This window comes from Glycine soja, chromosome 12 (assembly GCF_004193775.1).
Source record: "Glycine soja cultivar W05 chromosome 12, ASM419377v2, whole genome shotgun sequence".
In the NCBI taxonomy this organism is placed as follows: domain Eukaryota; kingdom Viridiplantae; phylum Streptophyta; class Magnoliopsida; order Fabales; family Fabaceae; genus Glycine; species Glycine soja.
In genome coordinates this window covers 32113346-32140252 of record NC_041013.1, presented here as the reverse complement: position 1 = coordinate 32140252, position 26907 = coordinate 32113346, and the positions used below count along the sequence as shown (strand labels likewise).

Here is a 26907-nt window from a genome sequence, read left to right as displayed (position 1 = left end):
GTTATTAATGCTGAGTGTTCGATGGTGCTTAGCTTGCTTTGTTTCCTTGGTTTGTTTTCATGCAGACATCTTGCATTCCAGTTCACCTTTCCTCTTGCTGACACTTGCACTTTTGTGTTCTACATATGAGGTTTTGCTTTTGTTGCCTTCCTACTAAGTTTAGTTGCTGATCGAGGCCGTACCCGAATCAAATAAACATGAAAATGCAGTAACTAGGAAGTGATCCTAGGTCGTTTCCCAACGAGCAGTGACAAGCCAAATGTTCATAATATACTTGCAGTAACAGTAACGATGGGGGGGGGGTTTGGTTGTATGGTAATTAAAGAGCAGAATAAATAAAATGGAATACGAAACTACTAATATTAAAAACGGGTTGTTTCCTCTGATTCAGAAGCCACTCTCTTATCCTGGGTTATGGAGAATTCGTCCCTAACAGTCAACCACTTAATCCAACCCTATTTCAATTTACTAAGCGAAAATCAACTTAGGGTTTTCAATGCGTGATTAGGCACCACATACACCAGTTAGCCCTTCGTCCATTAAGCATGAACGCAAGTTAGGCTCAGAGGCAATTAATCGAACACGAAGCGTGCACTGATTAATATTCACGAAATTGGGATAACAGGTGAAGGGAAAACTGCCAGGAAACCACATTACAAACGAAACCTCAAAGAGAGTTGGGCTTCGTCCTCAAAAGGAAACAACACCAGAAAATCTAGCCTTCCATGGATTCAAACAGAAAACGCAAATGGAACATGAAGCAGAAACGTAAATGAACAAGAACGTAAATGAACAGAAACGTAAATGAACAGAAACGTAAATGAAAGTAGAAGAAGAAGCAAGAATGAACTCGTAATTAGCAGCAGAAAACGGAAATTTGCATTAAGAACGAAAACTGTAACAAGGGAACAGAAAAACGTGAAAACCTAAAACCAAAGCTCTGAATAATGAAAATAGCATAACCGAATGCCTTCACGAATCCCAAGGCAACTATTTAAAAAGAGTCACTCAAAGTCACTGGGCCCTATTACAATACTCTGGCCCAAAACGAAATAAACACTAAACAACATAAAATAAAATTGCGAAATTTCCTAATTAGAAATTAACTAAGGTAAGCGCTGCTTTATTTGCCCTCTTCAAGTCCACAACCAAAATCCGGATTAAGCCCAATGTTTCATTAATTCCTGAAATTAGATTAAAAACATCAAATTAGCTAAATGAGCCCAAATAATAAAACTGCCTAATTAATTGACAATTAAGATCAATCAATGATTAAAATGGTGCAAAAAGGGTTTAGAAAATAGAAGAAAATGATGGCACATCAAAACCCCCTATACTTAGCCTTTTGCACTCCTGGGCAAAATGAAACAAAGAACAAAATCCAAGGATATCAAAGAGAGACAAACAAAAACATTCATATATTTCTCAATGAACATCAAGGAATGAAAGGAATGGGTAACATCTAACATAAGGAGATCCAAAAAGTCAAGACATTCATGAAAATCATCCAAGCAACCCAATCATGGCAAAATAGTTAATCAGCTCAAGAATGAAAAGTGATAAAGCCTCACAAGATATACACTCTGTCTCTCAAGTGTCTAGGCTACTATTTACCCTCAAAGCACCCATGAAAGCAAACACCACATAGACTTGGCAAGATTCTAAAATTGACAATCAACCCACAAACACAGGTGTGGCGTCCCTAAATTAATGACTGGTTTAATAGTAATAATTTAAATAACAAAAACCATGGTAAATTTTTTTTTCTTCTTTTTCTTTTTCATTTCTTTCTCTTTTCACCATAACTAGGTTTAGAAGGAAACTCCTCACTACAGAGTCCTGAATGGCCAGTTCACAACTCTATTCGGAGTCATTTCTTTCTTACCGCTCATAATCTCTAAACTATTTTGCTGTTTCAAAAGGAAGAATGTACCAGCCATTACTTTAGGTCGTCACATGAAAATAAAAGAATAAAATACGGTCGATAAACTCTTTTACAAATAAATTTGCTAATGCTTTCTTTTCAAATAACAAGATCGATCATAAACGCATTCATCATTTAAAGCTGTCCAAAATATGGGAGTTTTACAAAATACATAGTGTCATCCAGAGCAAAGGTGTCCATAGTGGTGGCTTCAGCCACAAGTATACAATAATCAAATTCCTATACATCAGGTCTACCCATACAAAATAAAAGACTAAACCTAACAGTCAGTCCTAGATACACCCACCCTCAAAAATACACAAAACTAATCCAAGGAGCTGTCCACTCCACCGTGCGCTGAAGCGTCCGTGCAGGTTCATCTGGATGCACCAAAGAAGTAGCCATGAATCGAATGGTGCCCCGAAATCGGCACCTCGTGTTGCCTTCGAGGGTCTCCCAAGCACCCTCTAGGCACTCCATCTCTACTCGATCACGGATTAGCTGCGCCGCCATCACGATCTACAAGAAAGAAAAGAAAGGGGTAGACTCTTTCACAAGAATCTAACTATGCCACCGCACAATGCGTCTCATAACCACTACATGCAATTAAAAGGAGTATCTTAAGGCTTTTCATCTCTGGTAATCGATTACACAGCCTTGGTAATCGATTACCAGAGGCTAAACTTGAATTACACAACCTCAGGACATGAAATATGCAAAAATGCACTGTGTAATCGATTACACATGCCTGGTAATCGATTACCAGTGACCCATTCCTCTGTGTAATCGATTACACAGGCTGGTAATCGATTACCAGAGGCTTCCACCATCTCCCAGTTCCCTTTTTAAGCCTGGTAATCGATTACACCCCTTGGTAATCGATTACCAGAGGCTTCCTTAGCTTCCTGACCTCGTTTTCAAGCCTGGTAATCGATTACACCCCGTGGTAATCGATTACCAGAGACCATCTTAGCCTCCTGTCTTCATTTTTTTAGCCTTGTAATCGATTACCCACCCTTGGTAATCGATTACCAGAGGCCATAACCCACATATCAATCAAAGTTCACAGCTGGCCAGCCACCACAAGCCTCCTTGCTTTGTGGTCTTTGTTCCTTTTATCTGTTGACTGCTAGGAGCTCGCCTGCTTAGGTACATCACAGGTTCTCACTGACCGACTATGCCCGGGTTGGGTCGGGATTGGTCAAGCTTGGTTTTGGGCAATAGCACCCCACCTGACGTCCCCAAGGTCTCCTGACCCCCGCGACATATCTCCAGGTACCACTCTGTGGTCAACAATAAAAGCAGGAAGTTTCACCCTTCAACACTTCCTCATCTCAAGCTTGTAGGATTATGGGGTACCCATCACATGTGGTACTAGGTGGCGGTCAGGCGATGGTGCACAACAAGTTTTCCACATCCACAATGCGCGCATAAACCCACCATCCCCTGTTGCCCACCTCCAACTGAGCTCACGTACTCCCACGTAGCCCATATCCTCGTTTCTCTCAATACCGGGTCCCCATCAATCCTCCCAAGCTTCCACAACATCCAAGCAAAACAACATTTAAACAGCACAAGCTATCACAGCCAAGCAAAACAGGGCAAAGGCAGAAAAACTCTGCTCAACACACTAACCAAAATCACAGCTTTTCTCACTTAAAGACCCCAGTAACAATTCCTTCGATCCAATTCGTTAACCGTTGGATCGACTCCAAAATTTTACTGGAAGTCTATAGTGCATAAGCCTACATTTTGACCGTTGGGATCTACTAGCAAACATCCAGAACTCATTCTGCACTACTCTTTCCACAGCCAATCACACACAAGCATTTTTCTGCACTTGTGCAAAATTCTGCTGCACAATTTCACAGCAAAAATCTGCACAAAGTGCAGATTTCGAAAACCACACTTCCCCTCATCCAATCTTGCCCAAATCAAATCCTACAAGTCCCAAATCATGTATCAATCATGTCTAACCCAAAGTCAAGCTTCAAAACACAGCAACACAGAATCTAGGTGTCCAAAACCCCTCAATTCAATGGGTTTTCTAGGTTTGAAAAGTGAAATTTAGAATGAGGTAAATTTGAAGCAAACTCTCACCTCACACAAGTCCATAACATCAATCTAAACTTGCTCAAACTGAATTTACACCTAAAATTCCACCGAATCAAAATTTGACTCCTCAACACCCAATTTTGCCCTAGAAATGGCTCTTTATTCACTTTGATCATTTGTTTTTCTCTCTAGCACAGTCCAAGCTTTCTCCCAAGTCCTAAATGACATTTCAAGCTAGTATTAACTCACTTTAACCTCCATTTACCACAGAATTCAGACTTAGCCTTCCAACTCTCAAAGCCTCACTCTTTTTCCACTCATAACATCACATTCTCACTTTCTAACCCTAGGTTAGTTCTACCCTTCATCTCTAACAGTTTTCCATCAGCAATTTCAGCATGTAAACATCACCAACATCATCACAAAAACCCTAAAACAGAATGGGTATGTTTAACTCATTCAAACATGGCAATTTCAACAAGCTTTCAACAAATGTCTTCACAAATAATCATCACACAGCAGAAACCTAGCAAGACTACCCATCATATCTCCCCAAACCCCATACCCACGAAAATCAAAGGAGAAAGAAGTCCACCCAAACCTGAAATTTCGAAGTCCCACTCGTAGCCACGCACTTCACGACTCCAAAAGTGCCCTCCTTTCGCGATTTGGAGCAGAAATGAGCACCAAAGGTTGGAGCTTTGTGTGGAGCTTCAATGGAGAATGAGGGAGAAAGAAAGGCAACGTGAGGGAGAGGGAGAGAGAAGGCTTCTGCAATTTTCTGCTGAGTGAAGAGAGAGAGAGAGTTGCTTTTTGGTTTTTAAAGGCTTTTTCCTCTTTTCTTATTATTTTATTCAATGAAATTCTGATACTGAGGACAGATGTCGTACAGGATGTCACGACATCGCGCTTCAGAACATGCAGATTGTATATGACAGTATGAACAGATTGAACACGTAAATAACACAAGAGAATTGTTAACCCAGTTCGGTGCAACGTCACCTACATCTGGGGGCTACCAAGCCAGGGAGGAAATCCACTAAAATAGTATTAGTTCGAAGATCTAACAGCCACTGTATACAACCTTCTCACCTAACCACTACCCATGCAACTTCTACCTAAGAGCCACTCTTAGATATGAGAACCCCTCTCACTCCCTCTCAATCACTCACCCGTGTTTACAAACAAATCAAAGACACACCAGAGATTGCTCTCTGAACAATAGAGATCAACTCTACACACTCAGGTCCAACACTTGATGTTAGGGTAGCATCAAGGTGGCTCACAAAACACTCAAGTCACAAAACTCACAAAATAACTCTTCAATCTCTGACTTGATTAAAAACCCGTGCAGCCTTCATGTTTATATAGCAGTGTACGTATCTGGGCTGCAACAACTTGCGCTGGATAAGCTCTATCATTCTCCTGAAAAATCTGCACTTAAAGATCTAAAAGATAAAGTTTTATCTTTTAGTTTTTATCTTCAATCTCTAATCCCTGAACGAAACTATTCAAGTTTGTAATTCAATCTTTAATTATCTTTTAATTCGTTCCTAAAGATAGAGCTCCTAATCTGTTGCTGACTGCACATTAATCTGTTAAAGATATAATAGATTTATGTGTCCAGTATTTTCGGGCAGGATGTCCTGGACATTGTATCCGACATCGTGGATCCTGCAGCTTCAATTCTTCATTTGACATTTTATCTTGCCTTGTGCATTGTGCAGCCCAATCTGATTCCTTGACATAATGTTAGACATCATGTGCAGCAACTCCAGCTTTCCTTCATTGTCTAAGTGCTTATGTTTTAACAAAATTTTAGCCAATCTTTTAAAACTAAGTAAAGCTAAGCACTAACATTCAAGCAATGCCACATGTCTCCATTTGAGTGGAGCAAGAAGGGCCCACTTTCTCTTTTGACTGTGACCCATACTCAGCCACAAAAGTGAGAAAAATCTGACTTTTGAAACGCTAAAATCCCGCCTCGGTTTGCGTGCCGTTTCTCTGATTCCAGTTTCTCGCGTTTCTCTGCGTCCGTCGGGGCCAGTTTTCGAAAGTAAGCAATATATATATCAAAACGCTCAGAATAAAACCCCGAGCGTGGTTCAGAGGTTGGTTTCGTTAAATTTTAAGTCGCACGCAAAACGATGATTTTTAAACTAATTACTTAGGAATAAACCCATAACCTCCCAGTTATGGATTTCTCTTCCTTAATTAGCCTAACCCGCATATCTTGCCCTCACTATTCCTACCCTTACCAATAACATATATGCATATACACTGAATAATACTTATATATATATATAATCATTCAAAATACATCGTTTCCAAAAATTCCGGGTAGAAATTTCCAGGATGTTACAATACTCCCACCCTTTTAGGAATTTCGTCCCCGAAATTAACTACTCTATGAACAAACTTGGGTACAATTCTCTCATCCTATCCTCCAACTCCCATGTAGAATCACCCTCATCGGTTCCCCACTGTACCTTCACCAACGCGATCTCCTTTCCTCTCAACGACTTCATTCTTCGGTCAGTGATCTTCTGAGGTTGTGCTTTATAGGTGAGGTTGTCCTTCACCTGTACCTCGTCCACTGCAAGTATATGTGATGGATCTGGGTTATACCGTCTCAGTTGAGAGACATGAAACACAGGATGCAAATTCGATAAACTCGGAGGTAAGGCGATCTGATAAGCTACAGGCCCAATCTTCTTCAAAATCTGATACGGACCTAGATACTTAGGTGTCAACTTCCTAGCCTTAAGAGCTCTTCCGACTCCGGTTACGGGAGAAACCTTCAAAAACACATGTTCTCCTTCCTGAAAATCTAGTGGTTTCCTCCTTCTATCGTAATAGCTCTTCTGCCTATCCTGAGATGCTTTTATCTTCTCTCGAATCAACTTCACTTGTTCGTTAATCTGTTGTAGCATTTCAGGTCCAAGAAGTACCGCTTCTCCATCATCATACCAACAAATAGGAGTTTTGCACTTTCGTCCATATAAAGCTTCAAAAGGAGCCATACCAATACTGGCTTGGTAGCTATTGTTGTAAGTAAACTCAATCAATGGCAAACAATCCATCCAGCTACCTTGTTGCTCTATAATACACGCCCGAAGTAGATCCTCTAGAGTCTGAATGGTTCGTTCAGTCTGACCATCTGTTTGAGGATGATAAGCTGAACTAAGCTTCAGCTTTGTCCCTAAGGCTTCATGTAGACTTGTCCAAAATCGCGAAGTGAACCTCGGATCCCTGTCAGATACAATACTAGAAGGAATTCCATGCAACCTTATTACTTCCTTGATGTACAACTCCGCGAGTTTCTCCATTCTATACTTCATATTCACTAGGATAAAATGAGCAGATTTGGTGAGTCGATCTACTATGACCTACACAGCATCATGCCCATGACTAGTCTTGGGTAGACTAGATACAAAATCCATAGATATGCTCTCCCATTTCCATTCCGGAATCTCCAATGGCTTCAATTCTCCCGATGGTCGCTGGTGCTCAACCTTAGCCTTTTGGCATGTCAAACATCTTGCTACGTATTCAGCTACATCTTTCTTCATGCCATGCCACCAAAATCTTCTCTTCAAATCTTGGTACATTTTAGTCATTCTAGGATGGAAACTAAGACGACTGTTATGAGCTTCTTCCAAGATCTTAACTCTCAAATCATCTAAAGATGGCACACATATCATCCCCTTGAATCTAATTAACCCGGTTGTGTCCTTCTCAAACTCTACATCCTTATCCCCCATTACATCCATTACCTTGCCTTGCAAAAACGGGTCATCCTCTTGAGCCTTGCGTATGTGATTTACGAATTCATTGGTGATCTGTAATGCTCCCACAAATAAGCTCTTGGGTCGCATCTCGATTGCTAGATTCAAATCTCAGAACTCCTCTATCAATCTCTGCTCCAAACTCATCATAGTCGCAACATGTAAAGATTTCCGGCTTAGCGCGTCGGCTACTACATTAGCCTTTCCCGGGTGGTAGGAAAGTCCAAAATCATAATCCTTGAGGAACTCCATCCATCTTCGTTGTCTCATATTGAGTTCCTTCTGATCGAACAAGTATTTGAGACTCTTGTGATCACTGAAAACTTCAAAACGAGCACCGTATAAATAATGCCTCCAAATCTTTAAAGCAAAGACCACCGCTGCTAGTTCCAAGTCATGAGTCAGATAGTTAACTTCATGAGGACGTAATTGACGTGAAGCATAAGCCACTACTCTTCCCTCTTGCATCAACACACATCCCAAGCCTTGCCCGCTTGCATCGCAATACACTTCAAATGATCTCTTAGGGTCAGGCAAAATTAACACTGGAGCTGTCGTCAACCGCCTCTTCAACTCTTGGAAACTTTGCTCACACTTCTCATTCCAAACAAACTTCTCATTCTTACGAGTCAACTTAGTTAGGGGCAATGCCAATTTAGAAAATCCTTCAATGAACTTTCTATAATAGCCAGCCAACCCCAAGAAGCTTCGAACCTCCATTGGAGTTGTCGGTTGTTGCCACTCCATAACCGACTCCACCTTGTTCGGATCCACCGCAACCCCGTCCTTAGAAATCACGTGCCCTAAGAACTGCACTTTCTCCAACCAAAATTCACATTTCGACAGTTTGGCGAACAACTTCCTATCCCTCAGGATATGCAACACAATCCTCAAGTGCTTCTCATGCTCCTCCTTATTCCTCGAATACACTAGGATATCATCAATGAACACAACCACGAACTGAAAGTAATCATGGAATATACGATTCATATAATCCATGAAAATAGCCGGAGCATTAGTCACTCCAAATGGCATGACTAAATACTCGTAGTGCCCATAACGAGTCCGAAACGCAGTTTTTGGGATATCTTCCTTCTTGACTCGAATTTGATGATACCCCGATCGCAAGTCTATCTTCGAAAATACCGTCGCTCCCCTCAATTGGTCAATCAAATCATCTATCCTTGGTAGAGGATATTTGTTCTTGATAGTGACCTTGTTTAACTGCCGGTAGTCTACACACATCCTCATACTTCCATCCTTCTTTTTAACCAACAAGACCGGTGCTCCCCACGGTGATGCGCTTGGACGAACAAATTGTTTGCTCAAAAGGTCCTGCACTTGTGCCTTCACCTCTGCTAGTTCTACCGGAGACATTCTATAAGGCGCAATCGACACTGGATTCGCCCCAGGCACCAAGTCAATAATGAATTCTACTTCTCTCTCAGGTGGCAATTCACAAATATCATCAGGAAAAACTTCTGGAAATTCTGACACCACCGGTATACAACTAACTTCAGCGTCCTCTTCCACATACATAGAGAACAACACCATGTAAGTTCGAACATCCTCCGTTCCTTCGTTGGCTGCATCCTCTTTCAAAGGTTCACTTGGGACTACATCCCCACCAAACACTAGCATCTTCTCCTTACAGTCTAGAAAGATATGGTTAGTAGATAACCAATCCATCCCCAAGATCACATCTAGATGGGCTAAAGGTAGGCAAATCAAATCCGCCATAAAAGATCGATCCTCAACAATTATGGGACACTTCAAACACACCCGAGAGGTGGTTACAGGCTCGCTCGTCGGAGTAGACACCACCATATCATATGGCAACTCCATCGCACATAACCCCAACCTCTCCACACATGCATAAGATATGAAAGAATGCGTGGCACCTGAATCATAAAGTACATCTAGTAGTTTATCAGCAATCAAACACTTACCCCTTATCAAATCGTCGGAGGCAGCTGCTTCTGAACCACTCATAGCAAATACCCGGGAGGGTACTTTTGGTCTTCCACCACTAGTGTTGTTGTTGCTAACATTACCACTCCTTGTGGAATTAGTGGGTCCACGATTGACGGTGTTGGAATTGGCTGTTACCGTCGGTCTCCCTGTCACCCTACATTCCCGAGCATAATGGCCCACCTTGCCACACACATAACAACGATTCTCCTGTGTCTGCTGGAGCTGTGGGCAATTCCTCTTAAGATGCGGTCCCCCACACTGAAAGCACTGTACCCCAGTCCCCCTTGACTGGCTCATGTTGGAGGTAGCCATAGGTTGCTTCCCCTTGTTGCTAGCATACGGCTTCATCCTCTTGTTACCATTTCCTCTAAAAGGATGGTTCCTCTGAGGTCCTCCAACGCCTCTAGCTTGCCTCTCCTTCATCTTATCTTCAAAAATCCTGCACTTTGTCACCAACTGATTAAAATCCGTGATCTGCATATAACTAACCGCCTGTTGGATCTCCAACCGAAGCCCATTCTCAAACTGAGCACATAAATCTTCCTCATTCCGAGCATCTTGGTATTGAGGCCAATACTGCAAAAGCTCATTAAACTTAGCCGTGTACTCCCCAACAGACATGTTTCCTTGCCTCAAATCTAGAAATTCCCTCGCCTTCCTCTTCCTGAGATCTCGTGGAAAGTAATTCTCCAGGAATTTGTCCTTGAAGGCATTCCAAGGAATCACGCCTCCAGGTGCAACAAATGAAGGCTTCACGAACTTCCACCAATTCTCAGCCTCCCCTTGGAGCATAAATGTCGCATAAAGAACCTTATGCTCCTCAAGGCAACCCATTGCCTCGAAAATCTTCTCCGTCTCAGCTAACCACAACCTAGCACCTTCCGGATCATAGTCTCCACTGAACTTTGGCGGGTGGTTCTTACGGAAAGCCATGAGTCCCCGATACTCCGCCGGCTCCACATCACGTTCCTGCACTAGAGTTTCCAGCACAACGGTGATGTGGTCAAGGACATCACGGTTCTGATCCCTACCACGTCCTGCCATACCTATCCTGTAGGGAAACTATTAGCACCCAAGAAATCCTAAAGAGAGAGTGTACCACACAGGCTATGACAGTTATAACAACATCCTTCTCTTTATACATACTCATACACACAACAACCCTATGAATCAGTCACACATCCATGCTCAAGACAATAAGGCACAAATACACACAATGTGTGACTTAACGTCACTCCCCGAAACCTACTTCCAAGTTTCAGAGATACACAGCATTCACACAGCAAGACCATAACAGGTTCACTAGAATCCAACTTTTGCTCTGATACCACCAATTGTGGCGTCCCTAAATTAATGACTGGTTTAATAGTAATAATTTAAATAACAAAAACCATGGTAAATTTTTTTTTCTTCTTTTTCTTTTTCATTTCTTTCTCTTTTCACCATAACTAGGTTTAGAAGGAAACTCCTCACTACAGAGTCCTGAATGGCCAGTTCACAACTCTATTCGGAGTCATTTCTTTCTTACCGCTCATAATCTCTAAACTATTTTGCTGTTTCAAAAGGAAGAATGTACCAGCCATTACTTTAGGTCGTCACATGAAAATAAAAGAATAAAATACGGTCGATAAACTCTTTTACAAATAAATTTGCTAATGCTTTCTTTTCAAATAACAAGATCGATCATAAACGCATTCATCATTTAAAGCTGTCCAAAATATGGGAGTTTTACAAAATACATAGTGTCATCCAGAGCAAAGGTGTCCATAGTGGTGGCTTCAGCCACAAGTATACAATAATCAAATTCCTATACATCAGGTCTACCCATACAAAATAAAAGAGTAAACCTAACAGTCAGTCCTAGATACACCCACCCTCAAAAATACACAAAACTAATCCAAGGAGCTGTCCACTCCACCGTGCGCTGAAGCGTCCGTGCAGGTTCATCTGGATGCACCAAAGAAGTAGCCATGAATCGAATGGTGCCCCGAAATCGGCACCTCGTGTTGCCTTCGAGGGTCTCCCAAGCTCCCTCTAGGCACTCCATCTCTACTCGATCACGGATTAGCTGCGCCGCCATCACGATCTACAAGAAAGAAAAGAAAGGGGTAGACTCTTTCACAAGAATCTAACTATGCCGCCGCACAATGCGTCTCATAACCACTACATGCAATTAAAAGGAGTATCTTAAGGCTTTTCATCTCTGGTAATCGATTACACAGCCTTGGTAATCGATTACCAGAGGCTAAACTTGAATTACACAACCTCAGGACATGAAATATGCAAAAATGCACTGTGTAATCGATTACACATGCCTGGTAATCGATTACCAGTGACCCATTCCTCTGTGTAATCGATTACACAGGCTGGTAATCGATTACCAGAGGCTTCCACCATCTCCCAGTTCCCTTTTTAAGCCTGGTAATCGATTACACCCCTTGGTAATCGATTACCAGAGGCTTCCTTAGCTTCCTGACCTCGTTTTCAAGCCTGGTAATCGATTACACCCCGTGGTAATCGATTACCAGAGACCATCTTAGCCTTATGTCTTCATTTTTTTAGCCTTGTAATCGATTACCCACCCTTGGTAATCGATTACCAGAGGCCATAACCCACATATCAATCAAAGTTCACAGCTGGCCAGCCACCACAAGCCTCCTTGCTTTGTGGTCTTTGTTCCTTTTATCTGTTGACTGCTAGGAGCTCGCCTGCTTAGGTACATCACAGGTTCTCACTGACCGACTATGCCCGGGTTGGGTCGGGATTGGTCAAGCTTGGTTTTGGGCAATAGCACCCCACCTGACGTCCCCAAGGTCTCCTGACCCCCGCGACATATCTCCAGGTACCACTCTGTGGTCAACAATAAAAGCAGGAAGTTTCACCCTTCAACACTTCCTCATCTCAAGCTTGTAGGATTATGGGGTACCCATCACATGTGGTACTAGGTGGCGGTCAGGCGATGGTGCACAACAAGTTTTCCACATCCACAATGCGCGCATAAACCCACCATCCCCTGTTGCCCACCTCCAACTGAGCTCACGTACTCCCACGTAGCCCATATCCTCGTTTCTCTCAATACCGGGTCCCCATCAATCCTCCCAAGCTTCCACAACATCCAAGCAAAACAACATTTAAACAGCACAAGCTATCACAGCCAAGCAAAACAGGGCAAAGGCAGAAAAACTCTGCTCAACACACTAACCAAAATCACAGCTTTTCTCACTTAAAGACCCCAGTAACAATTCCTTCGATCCAATTCGTTAACCGTTGGATCGACTCCAAAATTTTACTGGAAGTCTATAGTGCATAAGCCTACATTTTGACCGTTGGGATCTACTAGCAAACATCCAGAACTCATTCTGCACTACTCTTTCCACAGCCAATCACACACAAGCATTTTTCTGCACTTGTGCAAAATTCTGCTGCACAATTTCACAGCAAAAATCTGCACAAAGTGCAGATTTCGAAAACCACACTTCCCCTCATCCAATCTTGCCCAAATCAAATCCTACAAGTCCCAAATCATGTATCAATCATGTCTAACCCAAAGTCAAGCTTCAAAACACAGCAACACAGAATCTAGGTGTCCAAAACCCCTCAATTCAATGGGTTTTCTAGGTTTGAAAAGTGAAATTTAGAATGAGGTAAATTTGAAGCAAACTCTCACCTCACACAAGTCCATAACATCAATCTAAACTTGCTCAAACTGAATTTACACCTAAAATTCCACCAAATCAAAATTTGACTCCTCAACACCCAATTTTGCCCTAGAAATGGCTCTTTATTCACTTTGATCATTTGTTTTTCTCTCTACCACAGTCCAAGCTTTCTCCCAAGTCCTAAATGACATTTCAAGCTAGTATTAACTCACTTTAACCTCCATTTACCACAGAATTCAGACTTAGCCTTCCAACTCTCAAAGCCTCACTCTTTTTCCACTCATAACATCACATTCTCACTTTCTAACCCTAGGTTAGTTCTACCCTTCATCTCTAACAGTTTTCCATCAGCAATTTCAGCATGTAAACATCACCAACATCATCACAAAAACCCTAAAACAGAATGGGTATGTTTAACTCATTCAAACATGGCAATTTCAACAAGCTTTCAACAAATGTCTTCACAAATAATCATCACACAGCAGAAACCTAGCAAGACTACCCATCATATCTCCCCAAACCCCATACCCACGAAAATCAAAGGAGAAAGAAGTCCACCCAAACCTGAAATTTCGAAGTCCCACTCGTAGCCACGCACTTCACGACTCCAAAAGTGCCCTCCTTTCACGATTTGGAGCAGAAATGAGCACCAAAGGTTGGAGCTTTGTGTGGAGCTTCAATGGAGAATGAGGGAGAAAGAAAGGCAACGTGAGGGAGAGGGAGAGAGAAGGCTTCTGCAATTTTCTGCTGAGTGAAGAGAGAGAGAGAGTTGCTTTTTGGTTTTTAAAGGCTTTTTCCTCTTTTCTTATTATTTTATTCAAGCAATGCCACATGTCTCCATTTGAGTGGAGCAAGAAGGGCCCACTTTCTCTTTTGACTGTGACCCATACTCAGCCACAAAAGTGAGAAAAATCTGACTTTTGAAACGCTAAAATCCTGCCTCGGTTTGTGTGCCGTTTCTCTGGTTCCAGTTTCTCGCGTTTCTCTGCGTCCGTCGGGGCCAGTTTTCGAAAGTAAGCAATATATATATCAAAACGCTCAGAATAAAACCTCGAGCGTGGTTCAGAGGTTGGTTTCGTTAAATTTTAAGTCGCACGCAAAACGATGATTTTTAAACTAATTACTTAGGAATAAACCCATAACCTCCCAGTTATGGATTTCTCTTCCTTAATTAGCCTAACCCGCATATCTTGCCCCCACTATTCCTACCCTTACCAAGAACATATATGCATATACACTGAATAATACTTATATATATACAATCATTCAAAATACATCGTTTCCAAAAATTCCGGGTAGAAATTTCCAGGATGTTACAACAGGCACATGAGGATCAAAAGGTCTTTTAAGGTTGTAATGGGGCCAAGGACAAGGTATGGAGAAATATGGAATAAGTGGCTAAATCCGAAAGGAATAGAGGAGCAATGGGGAATAAGTGCATATTAAGAAAAAAAATAAGAAAATAAAAAGAAGTAAAGATAAAATTTTAAAGATGAAGAGTAGAACCAAGAGTTTCATCATTCTTGTGCCATTTAAGATCTTATTCACTCAACTTTATTGCTTTTCTTTTTCTTTTTTCGATTTTTTTTTTCGATTTTTTTTTTTAGAACCCTATAGCCTTTGAGAAACAACATTTCATTCAGCATGTCCAACATTTAACCAATATACAATGTACATCAAGTATGACCCAGAATACATCATGAAGCATAGCCAACAAAACAAGTTGTCCAATGACACAAAAACCCCCCACACTTATTCCCAAAACAATTCCAAAGCTCCAAAATTCCTTAAGGATATGGTGATATCATGGTTTTTCACTTAAGGCTTGTAGTGAGCTTCAAAACAAGGAAAGGGAAACAAGGCTCAAAAAGGGCTATCAAAGGAATTAATTCAAGGTAAGTCCATTTGGCTAGAAGCTTATAAGAACAAAGTTGCCTCAATCATTTCCAAATATGCATGTGAATTAGGACGCATCAACAAGAATCAAGCCAAGGATATTGTGCAAGCAATCAATGGGGCAAAACACACCAAATGATTATGATGATGGATGGCTCAAATTCTCACAAAGGTAAACTCATCACTTTCAAATTGAGCTTTCAAAACTATCATGACATGTAGAGAAGAATCAAGGATTTCAAGTCACAAAATGTCAAGAACTTTTATTTTCAAAACAATTACCCATTTCTTGAACATATCCTATAATTCAAAGAAAAACATGCAAAATCGTACGTGCACACAAAATTGACCCAAAATATTAAACTAAAAATCCGACGAAACTAACAACATTAACAAATTAACACAACTAACAAATTAACAAAACCAACAAAACTAGCAAAACCAAAGAACACTCCCCCCCATACTTAAACAACACATTGTCCTCAATGTAGCACAATTAAAAGATTAAAAACAATTAAATCATCAAAGAGAATCGGACAAGTGTAATAAAAGCAAAGAAGGAGATAGGAAAAGAAAACTCCCTAAGTCATGGTGGAGGAAGAGTAGGGTGGAGTAAGGAAGTCTCTTCCACCACTACGTCCACTAAAGAAGGGTTCGTGAGGAATGGCTTAAGTCGATGTCCGTTGACCTTGAAGCTCTTGTTTGTGGAGTCGCTTTTGATCTCAACTGTACCATAAGGAAAAACATTAGTAACAACAAAAGGACCAATCCACTTAGATCTCAACTTACCACTCATGAGTCCAAGCCTAGAATTATACAATAACACTTTTTGCCCAACCACGAAGTCTTTTTTAACTATCATGCTATCATGGAACTTCTTGGTCTTTTCTTTGTAGAACTTGGCATTCTCGTAGGCTTCTAGGCGGATTTCATCTAACTCACTCAGTTGCAACTTTCTTTCCTCACCAGCTTGATCCATAGAGAAATTGCAAGTCTTCACTACCCAGTAAGCTTTGTGCTCAATTTCTACTGGAAGATGACATGCCTTTCCAAAGACAACCCGATAAGGAGACATTCCTATGGGTGCTTTGTAGGCAGTCCGATGTGCCCAGAGAGCATCATCAAGCCTGGTACTCCAATCTTTCCTGCTTGGCTGCACAATCTTCTCTAAAATTCGCTTGATTTCTCGGTTAGAAATTTCTGCCTGACCATTGGTCTGGGGGTGGTATGCTGTGGATACCCTGTGTACCACCCCGTACTTTTTAAGCAGGGAATGCATTGTCTTGTTGCAAAAATGGGTTCCTTGATCACTAACAATTGCTTTAGGTACTCCAAACCTGTAAAACAGATTAGACCTGACAAAGTCTGCGACAACTTTAGCATCATTAGTTCTAGTGGGCTTGGCTTCCACCCATTTTGAAACATAGTCAACTGCAAGGAGAATGTAAACATAACCAAAAGAGACAGGAAAAGGACCCATGAAATCTATACCCCAGACATCAAACACCTCACAGAATAGCATAGGTTGCTGAGGCATTTGTTGTCGCCATGTAAGTGTATTTCCTGCTCTCTGACACTGCTCACAAGTGCTGCAGATCTTCCACGCATCTTTAAAGATGGTGGGCCAATAAAAACCACAATCAAGCACTTTGCGAGCTGTCCTTTGAACACCCAGATGACCTCCCGGTGCGGAAGAATGACAGAACTGCAGGACTGAGTCAGTCTCATGATCTGGAATGCACCGTCTAATGACCTGATCACTGCACAATTTCCACAAGTAGGGGTCATCCCAGATAAAATGCTTAGCATCACTTTTAATTTTATCTTTTTGGGCCTTAGATGCTAAGGGAGGAAAAACAGAGGCAACTAAATAATTGACAATGTTAGCAAACCAGGGAGTAGAAAGAGAGTCAGAAATACTATACAATATATACAAATGATCATCCAGGAAATCATCCCGAATAGGTGAATCTGCATCAGATACACGTTCGATCCGACTCAAATGATCAGCAACTAGATTGTGTGCTCCACTCCTATCTCGAATCTCCAAGTCAAACTCTTGGAGCCAGAGCATCCATCGGATCAACCTAGGCTTAGAATCAGCCTTCTTCAACAAGTACTTTAAAGCTGCATGGTCAGTATAAACAATAATGCGGGTACCAAGCAAATAAGATCGAAATTTTTCAAGAGCAAAAACTATGGCTAGAAGCTCCTTCTCAGTAGTAGTATAATTTGCTTGGGCAGCATCTAAAGTCCTAGAAGCATAGTATATCACCCTGGGCAATTTATCAATTTTCTGAGCAAGGACAGCCCCCAATGCATAATTTGATGCATCACACATAAGCTCAAAAGGGGTTGTCCAGTCGGGTGCCTGGATGATGGGGGTGGTAGTCAGCGCTCTTTTGAGGCAATCAAAAGCCTCTTTGCATCTGTCATTAAAGTCAAACTCCACCTCCTTTTGCAACAAGTTGGACAATGGAAGGGCTACTTTGCTAAAATCCCTTATAAAGCGCCTGTAGAATCCTGCATGACCAAGAAAAGATCGCACCTCTCGCACACAAGAGGGGTAAGGCAATTGTGAAATAACAGAAATTTTTGCAGGATCTACTTCAATACCCTTATTGGAAATAATGTGGCCTAAAACTATACCTTGCTCAACCATAAAATGACATTTTTCAAAATTTAGAACAAGGTTAGTTTCAATGCATCTATTCAAAACTTTTTCCAAACTATTCAAACAACCATCAAAAGAGGATCCATATACAGTGAAATCATCCATAAACACCTCTATGCAATTTTCTAAAAAATCACTAAAAATACTAATCATGCACCGCTGGAAGGTACCAGGGGCATTGCACAGGCCGAAAGGCATCCTCCTATAGGCAAAAGTGCCGAAGGGGCAGGTGAATGTGGTCTTTTCCTGATCCTCAGGAGCAATAGTAATTTGCATATAACCAGAAAAACCATCAAGGAAACAGTAGTGGGATTTACCTGATAGGCGTTCAAGCATCTGGTCAATGAATGGCAGGGGAAAATGGTCCTTTTTGGTAACCTGGTTCAGCCTCCTATAGTCAATGCAGACTCTCCAACTGTTCTGCACCCGAGTAGGAATTTGCTCCTCCTTCTCATTTTTTATCACTGTGAGGCCGGTCTTCTTCGGGACTACCTGGACGGGACTCACCCATTGGCTGTCAGAGATAGGATAAATGATTCCAGCTTGCAAAAGCTTGGTTATCTCCTTCTTCACTACATCAAGAATCACCGGGTTGAGTCTTCTCTGTGGCTGTCTCAAATTCACTCTCAGATTCACTCTCAGCATCAAATTCAGACATATGATCAAGTACAATTTCAGACTCAATGCATGAAGAGTGAGAGGCATGCAGATTAGAATAAAGATCAGTCATGTATTCATCAACAACATGGTCAATTATTTCAGCACGAAATACAGAAAGATCTTCAGATGGGTATTTCATAGCATCCAGAATATTAAAATGAACAGTTATATCACCAAACTCCATGGATAGTGTGCCTGCATAAACATCTATCTTAGTTCTAGCAGTTTTCATAAAGGGTCTGCCTAGAATGATGGGAACTGATCCTTGAGAGAATCCATCTTCCATATTCAAAATATAAAAATCAACAGGGAAAATCAGTTCACCAACTCTAACTAAGACATCTTCTATGAAACCAACAGGGTAGGCAACACTTCTATTAGCTAAATGAATTACCACATCAGTTGACTGCAAGGGACCTAGAGATAGAGAATTAAAAATAGACAGAGGCATAACACTAACAGAAGCTCCTAAATCTAGCATGGCATTGTCAAACTTACTATTCCCTATGATACAAGGTATGCTGAATGTACCTGGATCTTTGCATTTTTCAGGAATTTGAGGAACAGATTTACCAATCAATGCGGAGACATTTCTGCCCATGCTAATCCGTTCACTTCCTTTAAGCTTCCGCTTATTTGTGCACAACTCCTTCAAGAATTTGGCATATCTTGGAATTTGCTTTATTGCATCCAACAGAGGTATGTTTACCTCTACTTTTCTAAACGTTTCCAAGATCTCTTTCTCTGCCTCTTCCATTTTTTTGTTGGAAACTGCTCTTGGAGGGAATGGAAGAGGGGGAATGTGCTGCTTCTGCAAATCAGAATTACCTGTGGAAGAAGATTCACCTGCACAGAAATTGTTAGGTAAATTTTTGTCATCACCTTTTTCTGGAGTAGAGTGAAGTTTGGCAGGTTCATTTGCAGATGAGGAAGGTGCTATAGGTTGAGGTCCTTGACACTGCTTTCCCGACCTCAATGAAATGGCACTGACATTTTTGGGATTTTGGACAGCTTGAGAAGGCATCTTGTCAGAATTCTGGGACTGTTGTTGATTCAATTGGGTAGCCAATTGTCCCATCGATTGGTTAAGCTCTGAATGGAGGCTCTGGTCTCTTGCTGAAACTGCATGTTTTGCATAGTCATTTGCCTCACAAGTTCTTCGAGGGAAGGTTGTGGAGGGGCCTCAACTGTTGGTTGTTTCTGGGGTTGTTGCTGTTGTTGGATTGGTGGAGGAATGTATGGTCTGCTTGGGCTAGCAACATTTTGGAAGGAAGGAGCAGGCTGCTGTTGTTGTTGTTGAGGGCTGGACCATCTGAGGTTAGGGTGATTCCTCCATCCAGGGTTGTATCTGTTGCTGGAGAGGTCATAATTGTTCTGCTGTGGTTGATTTTGCTGCTGAGGTTGAGGAGGTCTATTGTAAATATTTGCAGCATAAGCTTCAGGCAGCTCGATTGCTCCAGGTTGCTGCATGGAAGGGCAAAGGTCTGTATGGTGGTCAGCAGAGGAGCACAAACCACAAACCCTTGCAACAGGTACAGATTTCTGATTCAAGTCCAGCTGGGTTACCAAGTTAACCAATGCATCCAGTTTGCCTTCAAACTTCTTAGTCTCAGATGATGCAGCTGAGTTTGTAGCTACCTCATGCACTCCTCTAATGACTATGGCATCATTTCTGGCGCTAAACTGCTGAATGTTGGAAGCCATCTTCTCAATTAAATTTCTGGCTTCAGCAGGAGTCATGTCTCCAAGGGCTCCACCACTGGCAGCATCTATCATACTTCTCTCCATATTACTGAGTCCTTCATAAAAATATTGGAGAAGAAGTTGTTCTGAAATCTGATGGTGGGGGCAACTGGCACATAGTTTCTTAAATCTCTCCCAGTACTCATACAGGCTCTCTCCACTGAGTTGTCTAATACCTGAGATATCCTTCCTGATGGCTGTGGTCCTAGAAGCAGGGAAAAAATTTTCTAAGAATACTCTCTTAAGGTCATCCCAACTCGTGATGGACCTTGGAGCAAGGTAATATAGCCAGTCCTTTGCCACTCCCTCTAATGAATGAGGAAAAGCCTTCAGAAATATGTGATCCTCTTGGACATCTGGGGGTTTCATGGTGGAGCAGACAATGTGAAATTCTTTCAAATGTTTGTGCGGGTCTTCACCTGCAAGGCCATGAAACTTTGGAAGCAAATGAATCAGTCCAGTTTTAAGAACATATGGGACATCCTCATCAGGGTATTGGATGCACAAGCTTTCGTAGGTGAAATCAGGTGCAGCCATTTCCCTTAGAGTCCTCTCACGGGGTGGAGGTTGTGCCATGTTCTCAGAATGTGCAAAATCAGAATGCTCAGAATCAGAATGCTCAAAATTATAATGCTCAAGATCAGGATGTTCAAAATCACCAATAACAGAATGCACAGATTCACCAGTAATGGAATGCTCAGAATGATCAAAAGGTATAAAATGATGCCTAACTAATCTATGAAATGTCCTATCTATCTCAGGATCAAAGGGTTGTAAGTCAGATGGATTGCCTCTAGTCATACACTACATTCAGCATGCACACAACTAGTTGCCTTGTCATGTAAATAAAGGTGTAGGTTTGAACTACAGCTACCCTCAAATGATATCCAAATGACTTGAAATTTTGTGAGCAACCTTATAAAATGATGAGAAGATAGCACAAAAAATTTCAGACAAAAATTCAAAGTCTAACTATGAAAGCTAAAATTGGTAGGTTAAGAAAAATAAGTGAATAAAACTTGAAAAATAAAAAACTTTTGACAGAATCGCTTTTTTTTTTACGATGGAGACCTCAGCCGGCCATAGGCCGGCCGGCTGCCATGGCGTAGGAAATTTTTTTCTACCCCAAATGCATATATAATAATTGCGATTCTGATAACCGGAGCAAAAGTTATGGCCGTTTGAAGTTTTGACAAACACAAAATTTGCTAGTTTTTTTGGAACTTTCAAATCTGACCAAACTAAAGGCTCTAGCTATTTTTCCCACAAAATATGGATTAAAAGAAGTTACCACAAAAAAATTCAGCCAAAAATAACAACCCTAGCAACTAAAACAAAAAATCCCAAATAATTCAGCATGGGTGGTCGCTAAAATCCATCTCTAATTGATTTCTACTACTACTTTGTTTTTCCGCAAGCTGATTTCTACTACTACTCTGTTTTCAAGCACAATCTTCACAGCAAAACACCCAAGACTGAAACAGGGGAAACGCTTAATGGGAAAACTGAAACAGAACACACATTAAACAAAATACCAAGACACTAAACAACACTAACACACATACTAACACAATACTAACAATTAAACATAAAACACGAAAGGATTAAACACACAACACTAGCTAGCTATTATGAACCTTTGGACACTGCTCCCCGGCAACGGCGCCAAATTTGATCGAGGCCGTACCCGAATAAAATAAACATGAAAATGCAGTAACTAGGAAGTGATCCAAGGTCGTTTCCCAACGAGCAGTGACAAGCCAAATGTTCATAATATACTTGCAGTAACAGTAACGATGGGGGGGGGTTTGGTTGTTTGGTAATTAAAGAGAAGAACAAATAAAATGGAATACGAAACTACTAATATTCAAAACGGGTTGTTTCCTCTGATTCAGAAGCCACTCTCTTATCCTGGGTTATGGAGAATTCGTCCCTAACAGTCAACCACTTAATCCAACCCTATTTCAATTTACTAAGCGAAAATCAACTTAGGGTTTTCAATACGTGATTAGGCACCACATACACCAGTTAGCCCTTCGTCCATTAAGCATGAACGCAAGTTAGGCTCAGAGGCAATTAATCGAACACGAAGCGTGCACTGATTAATATTCACGAAATTGGGATAACTGGTGAAGGGAAAACTGCCAGGAAACCACATTACAAACGAAACCTCAAAGAGAGTTGGGCTTCGTCCTCAAAAGGAAACAACACCAGAAAATCTAGCCTTCCATGGATTCAAACAGAAAACGCAAATGGAACATGAAGCAGAAATGTAAATGAACAAGAACGTAAATGAACAGAAACGTAAATGAAAGTAGAAGAAGAAGCAAGAATGAACTCGTAATTAGAAGCAGAAAACGGAAATTTGCATTAAGAACGAAAACTGTAACAAGGGAACAGAAAAACGTGAAAACCTAAAACCAAAGCTCTGAATAATGAAAATAGCATAACCGAATGCCTTCACGAATCCCAAGGCAACTATTTAAAAAGAGTCACTCAAAGTCACTGGGCCCTATTACAATACTTTGGCCCAAAACGAAATAAACACTATACAACATAAAATAAAATTGCGAAATTTCCTAATTAGAAATTAACTAAGGTAAGCGCTGCTTTATTTGCCCTCTTCAAGTCCACAACCAAAATCCGGATTAAGCCCAATGTTTCATTAATTCCTGAAATTAGATTAAAAACATCAAATTAGCTAAATGAGCCCAAATAATAAAACTGCCTAATTAAATGACAATTAAGATCAATCAATGATTAAAATGGTGCAAAAAGGGTTTAGAAAATAGAAGAAAATGATGGCACATCAGTTGCATATGCATGTTTTTTGGTGGAATTGTTTGTTTTTTGGCATTGATGTATAATATTTTTTGCGTCTTATTGATTTTGTTATCAGTTTTATTTAATTGTTCGTAACATTTATTTATGTTTTACAACTTATGCAGCTATTTCTGGTGCTGAGTGTTCGTTGGTGCTTTACTTGCGTCATTTCTTTGCTTTGTTTTTCATGTAGGTATATTCATTACAGTCTATGCGGCTTTGTGTTCAGCATATGAGGTTTTGCTTTTGTTGCCTATCGTTTCTTTGCTTTGTTCTTCATGTAGGTATATTCATTCTAGTATGTGCAGCTTTGTGTTCTGCATATGAGGTTTTGCTTTTGTTGCCTTGCTGCTAAGTTCGATTCCATGTGTATATGAGCTTTTGGTTTTCTTGCCTTCCTGCTAAGTTTATTTGCATGTGTATGTTTTTTAGTGGAATTGTTTTTTTTTTTTGTTGTCATGCAGGTGGTCCCTGAGGGTACCTTTTGTCCTTTGGTGGGGTTATTTGCCAGGTTATTAATGTTGAGTGTTCGATGGTGTTTAACTTGCTTTGTTTCCTTGGTTTGTTTTCATGCAGGCATCTTGCGTTCCAGTTCACCTTTCCTCCTACTGACACTTGCACTTTTGTGTTCTGCATATGAGGTTTTGCTTTTGTTGCCTTCCTGCTAAGTTTAGTTGCATATGCATGTTTTTTGGTGGAATTGTTTGTTTTTTTGCGTTGATGTATAATATGTTTTGTGTCTTATTGATTTTGTTATCAGTTTTATTTAATTGTTCGTACCATTTATTTATGTTTTACAAATTATGCAGCTATTTCTGGTGCTGAGTGTTCGTTGGTACTTTACTTGCGCCTTTTCTTTGCTTTGTTTTTCATGTAGGTATATTCATTCCAGTCCGTGCAACTTTGTGTTCTGCATATGAGGTTTTGCTTTTGTTGCCTGTCGTTTCTTTGCTTTGTTCTTCGTGTAGGTATATTCATTCCAGTATGTGCGGCTTCGTGTTCTATGATGGAAGCTTGCTTGTGGGGCTTCTATGGAGGCTGGATCTTTGAGCTTCAATGAGGTCCTTTAATGGTGATTTTCCACCATGGAGATGCAGCGGAAGACAAAGAAGAAGAGGTGAGAAGAGGTGCCATCCACTAGGGAATAAGCCATGGAAGAAGGAGCTTCACCACCAAGATGAGCCTTGGATAAGAAGCTTGGAAGGATGCTTCAATGGAGGAAAAGAAAGAAGGAGAGAAAGAGAGAGGGGGGAGCACGAAATTGAAGGAATAAAAGAGGGAGAGAAGTTGAACTTTGAGTTGTGTCTCACAAGACTCTCATTCATCAAAGTTACAACAAGTGTTACACATGCTTCTATTTATAGACTAGGTAGCTTCCTTGAGAAGTTTTCTTAAGAAAACTTCCTTGAGAAGCTTCTTTGAGAAAACTACCTTGAGAAGCTAGAGCTTAGCTACACACACCCATCTAAAAACTAAGCTCACCTCCTTGAGAAGCTTCCTTGAGAAGCTAGAGCTTAGCTACACACACCCATCTAAAAACTAAGCTCACCTCCTTGACAAAATACATGAAAATACAAAAAAAAAGTCCCTACTACAAAGACTACTCAAAATGCCCTGAAATACAAGGCTAAAACCCCATACTAATAGAATGGCCAAAATACAAGGCCCAAAAGAAGGAAAAACCTATTCTAATATTTACAAAGAAGAGTGGATCCAACCTTGACCCATGGGCTCAAAAATCTACCCTAAGGTTCATGAGAACCCTAAGGCCTTCTTTAGTAGCTCTAGCCCAAGCCTCTTGAAGTCTTCTATCCAATACCCTTGGGGGGTAGGATTGCATCATTCTGCATATGAGGTTTTGCTTTTGTTGCCTTGCTGCTAAGTTCGGCTCCATGTGTATATGAGCTTTTGGTTTTCTTGCCTTCCTGCTAAGTTTATTTACATGTGTATGTTTTTTAGTGGAATTGTTTTTTTTTGTTGTCATCCAGGTGGTCCCTGAGGCTACGTTTTGTCCTTTTCAGATTGATGTCTAATATGTTTTTGGGCTTATTCATTTTGTTATCGGTTTTATTTTATTGTTCCTACCATTTATTTGTGCTTTTCTTCTCGAACAGATCTGGCTTATACAACTATTTTCTGGCTGTTGTAGGATGGTATTCATTCTTAGTTAGGAATTCTTTGCTCTGTTGCAAGTTGCCTATTAATCATTCGGTGGAGTGGAGTCACCACTTAAACCAGAGGCATTTTGCTCATCTTTGATGCATTTTTGGCCTGCCTTTGGTGGATCTATTTGCTAGGTTATTAATGGCGAGTCTTGGATGGTGCTTTACTTCATTGGTTTCTTTGTTTTGTTTTTGTGCTTTTCTTACTTGGTTTCTTTGCTTTGTTTTTTATGCGGCCAGTTCTTTTCTCCCTTGCAAGTTGCCTATTAATCATTGGGTGGAATGGAGGCACCACTTAAATCTGAGGTATTTCACTAATTTTTAGGCATTTTTCCCCTGCCTTTGGTGGAACTATTTGCCAGGTCATTAATGTTGGGTCTTGGATGGTGCTTCACTTGCTTTGTTTCTTTTCTTTGTTTTTCATGCAGTCAATTCTTTCCTTGCTGGGAGGTTGTCTATTAATCAGCTGGTGGGATGGAGCCAGCAACTTAATCTGAGGTATTTTGCTGGCCTTTTATCCATTTTTGGCCTGCCTTTGGTGGGGTTATTTGCCAGGTTATTAATGTAACTTATGGGTTAAGATTTCATGCTAGGTACTAAACTGTAATTAGAGTAACTTATGGGTTAAGATTCAATCTTTAATTTATTGTGCCATTGCTTCTTATATACGATATATCTAGCATATATGCATCATTGCTTCATGATGATGAGTACTAAACATTAATTAGAATGTGTTGTTTGATTGCTTCTGAATTCTGATACTGATGTGATATATCTAATATGTTCTATATCGAACATAAAGCATCATTCCTTCATGGTAAGTACTAAATTGTCATTAGAAAGTATCTTATTAGTTAAGATATGTTCTCTTAATTTGTTGTCATAAACAACACTTTCCACGTAACCAAATTACATCCGAGCCCCACACCTTCTCATTAATTCAATAAAAATAACATTGTTTGACTACACAGATAAGTTCCGAGATTGCAAAAACCGGATACAAAATCTGAAAGAAACACAGGGTTGGGGTGGTGAGACCCATAATTAAAAGGGACAAAAATTTATATGAATCAAGAGAAGTTGTTGAATCAAATGACAAAAGGATCGAACAAAGGGAATTCTCTTAATTTGTTGTCATGAACAACACTTTCCACGTAACTAAATTACATCGAAGCCCTACACCTTCTCATTAATTCAATAAAAAATACATTGTTGGACTACACAAAAAAAATCCGAGATTGCAAAAAACGGATACAAAATCTGAAAGAAACACGAGATTGGGGTGGTGAGACCCATAATTAAAAGGGACAAAAATTTATATGAATCAAGAGAAGTTGTTGAATCAAATGATAAAAGGATCAAACGAAGGGAATTGAGAGAAACTCCTGGTGGACTAGAACCACCAATTAAATAAAAATGTGCTCCAACAAAATCAAAAAGCAAGACAAGAAACCCACAGAGGTTCAACATTTCTTTTGGTTGGAAAAGTTTGAAAAAAAAGTTGCAAAACATGCAGATCACATATGAATATATATACGAATAGACGTTA

At 40.6% G+C, this 26907-nt stretch overlaps 1 non-coding gene across 1 annotated transcript; it reads left to right on the top strand.

Annotated features, from left to right (window-relative positions):
• Window positions 1-20464: 20464 nt before the first annotated feature.
• Window positions 20465-20571, top strand: LOC114380659. The gene has a single exon (XR_003659832.1). It is a non-coding gene; the product is annotated as a small nucleolar RNA R71 (small nucleolar RNA).
• Window positions 20572-26907: the final 6336 nt, after the last annotated feature.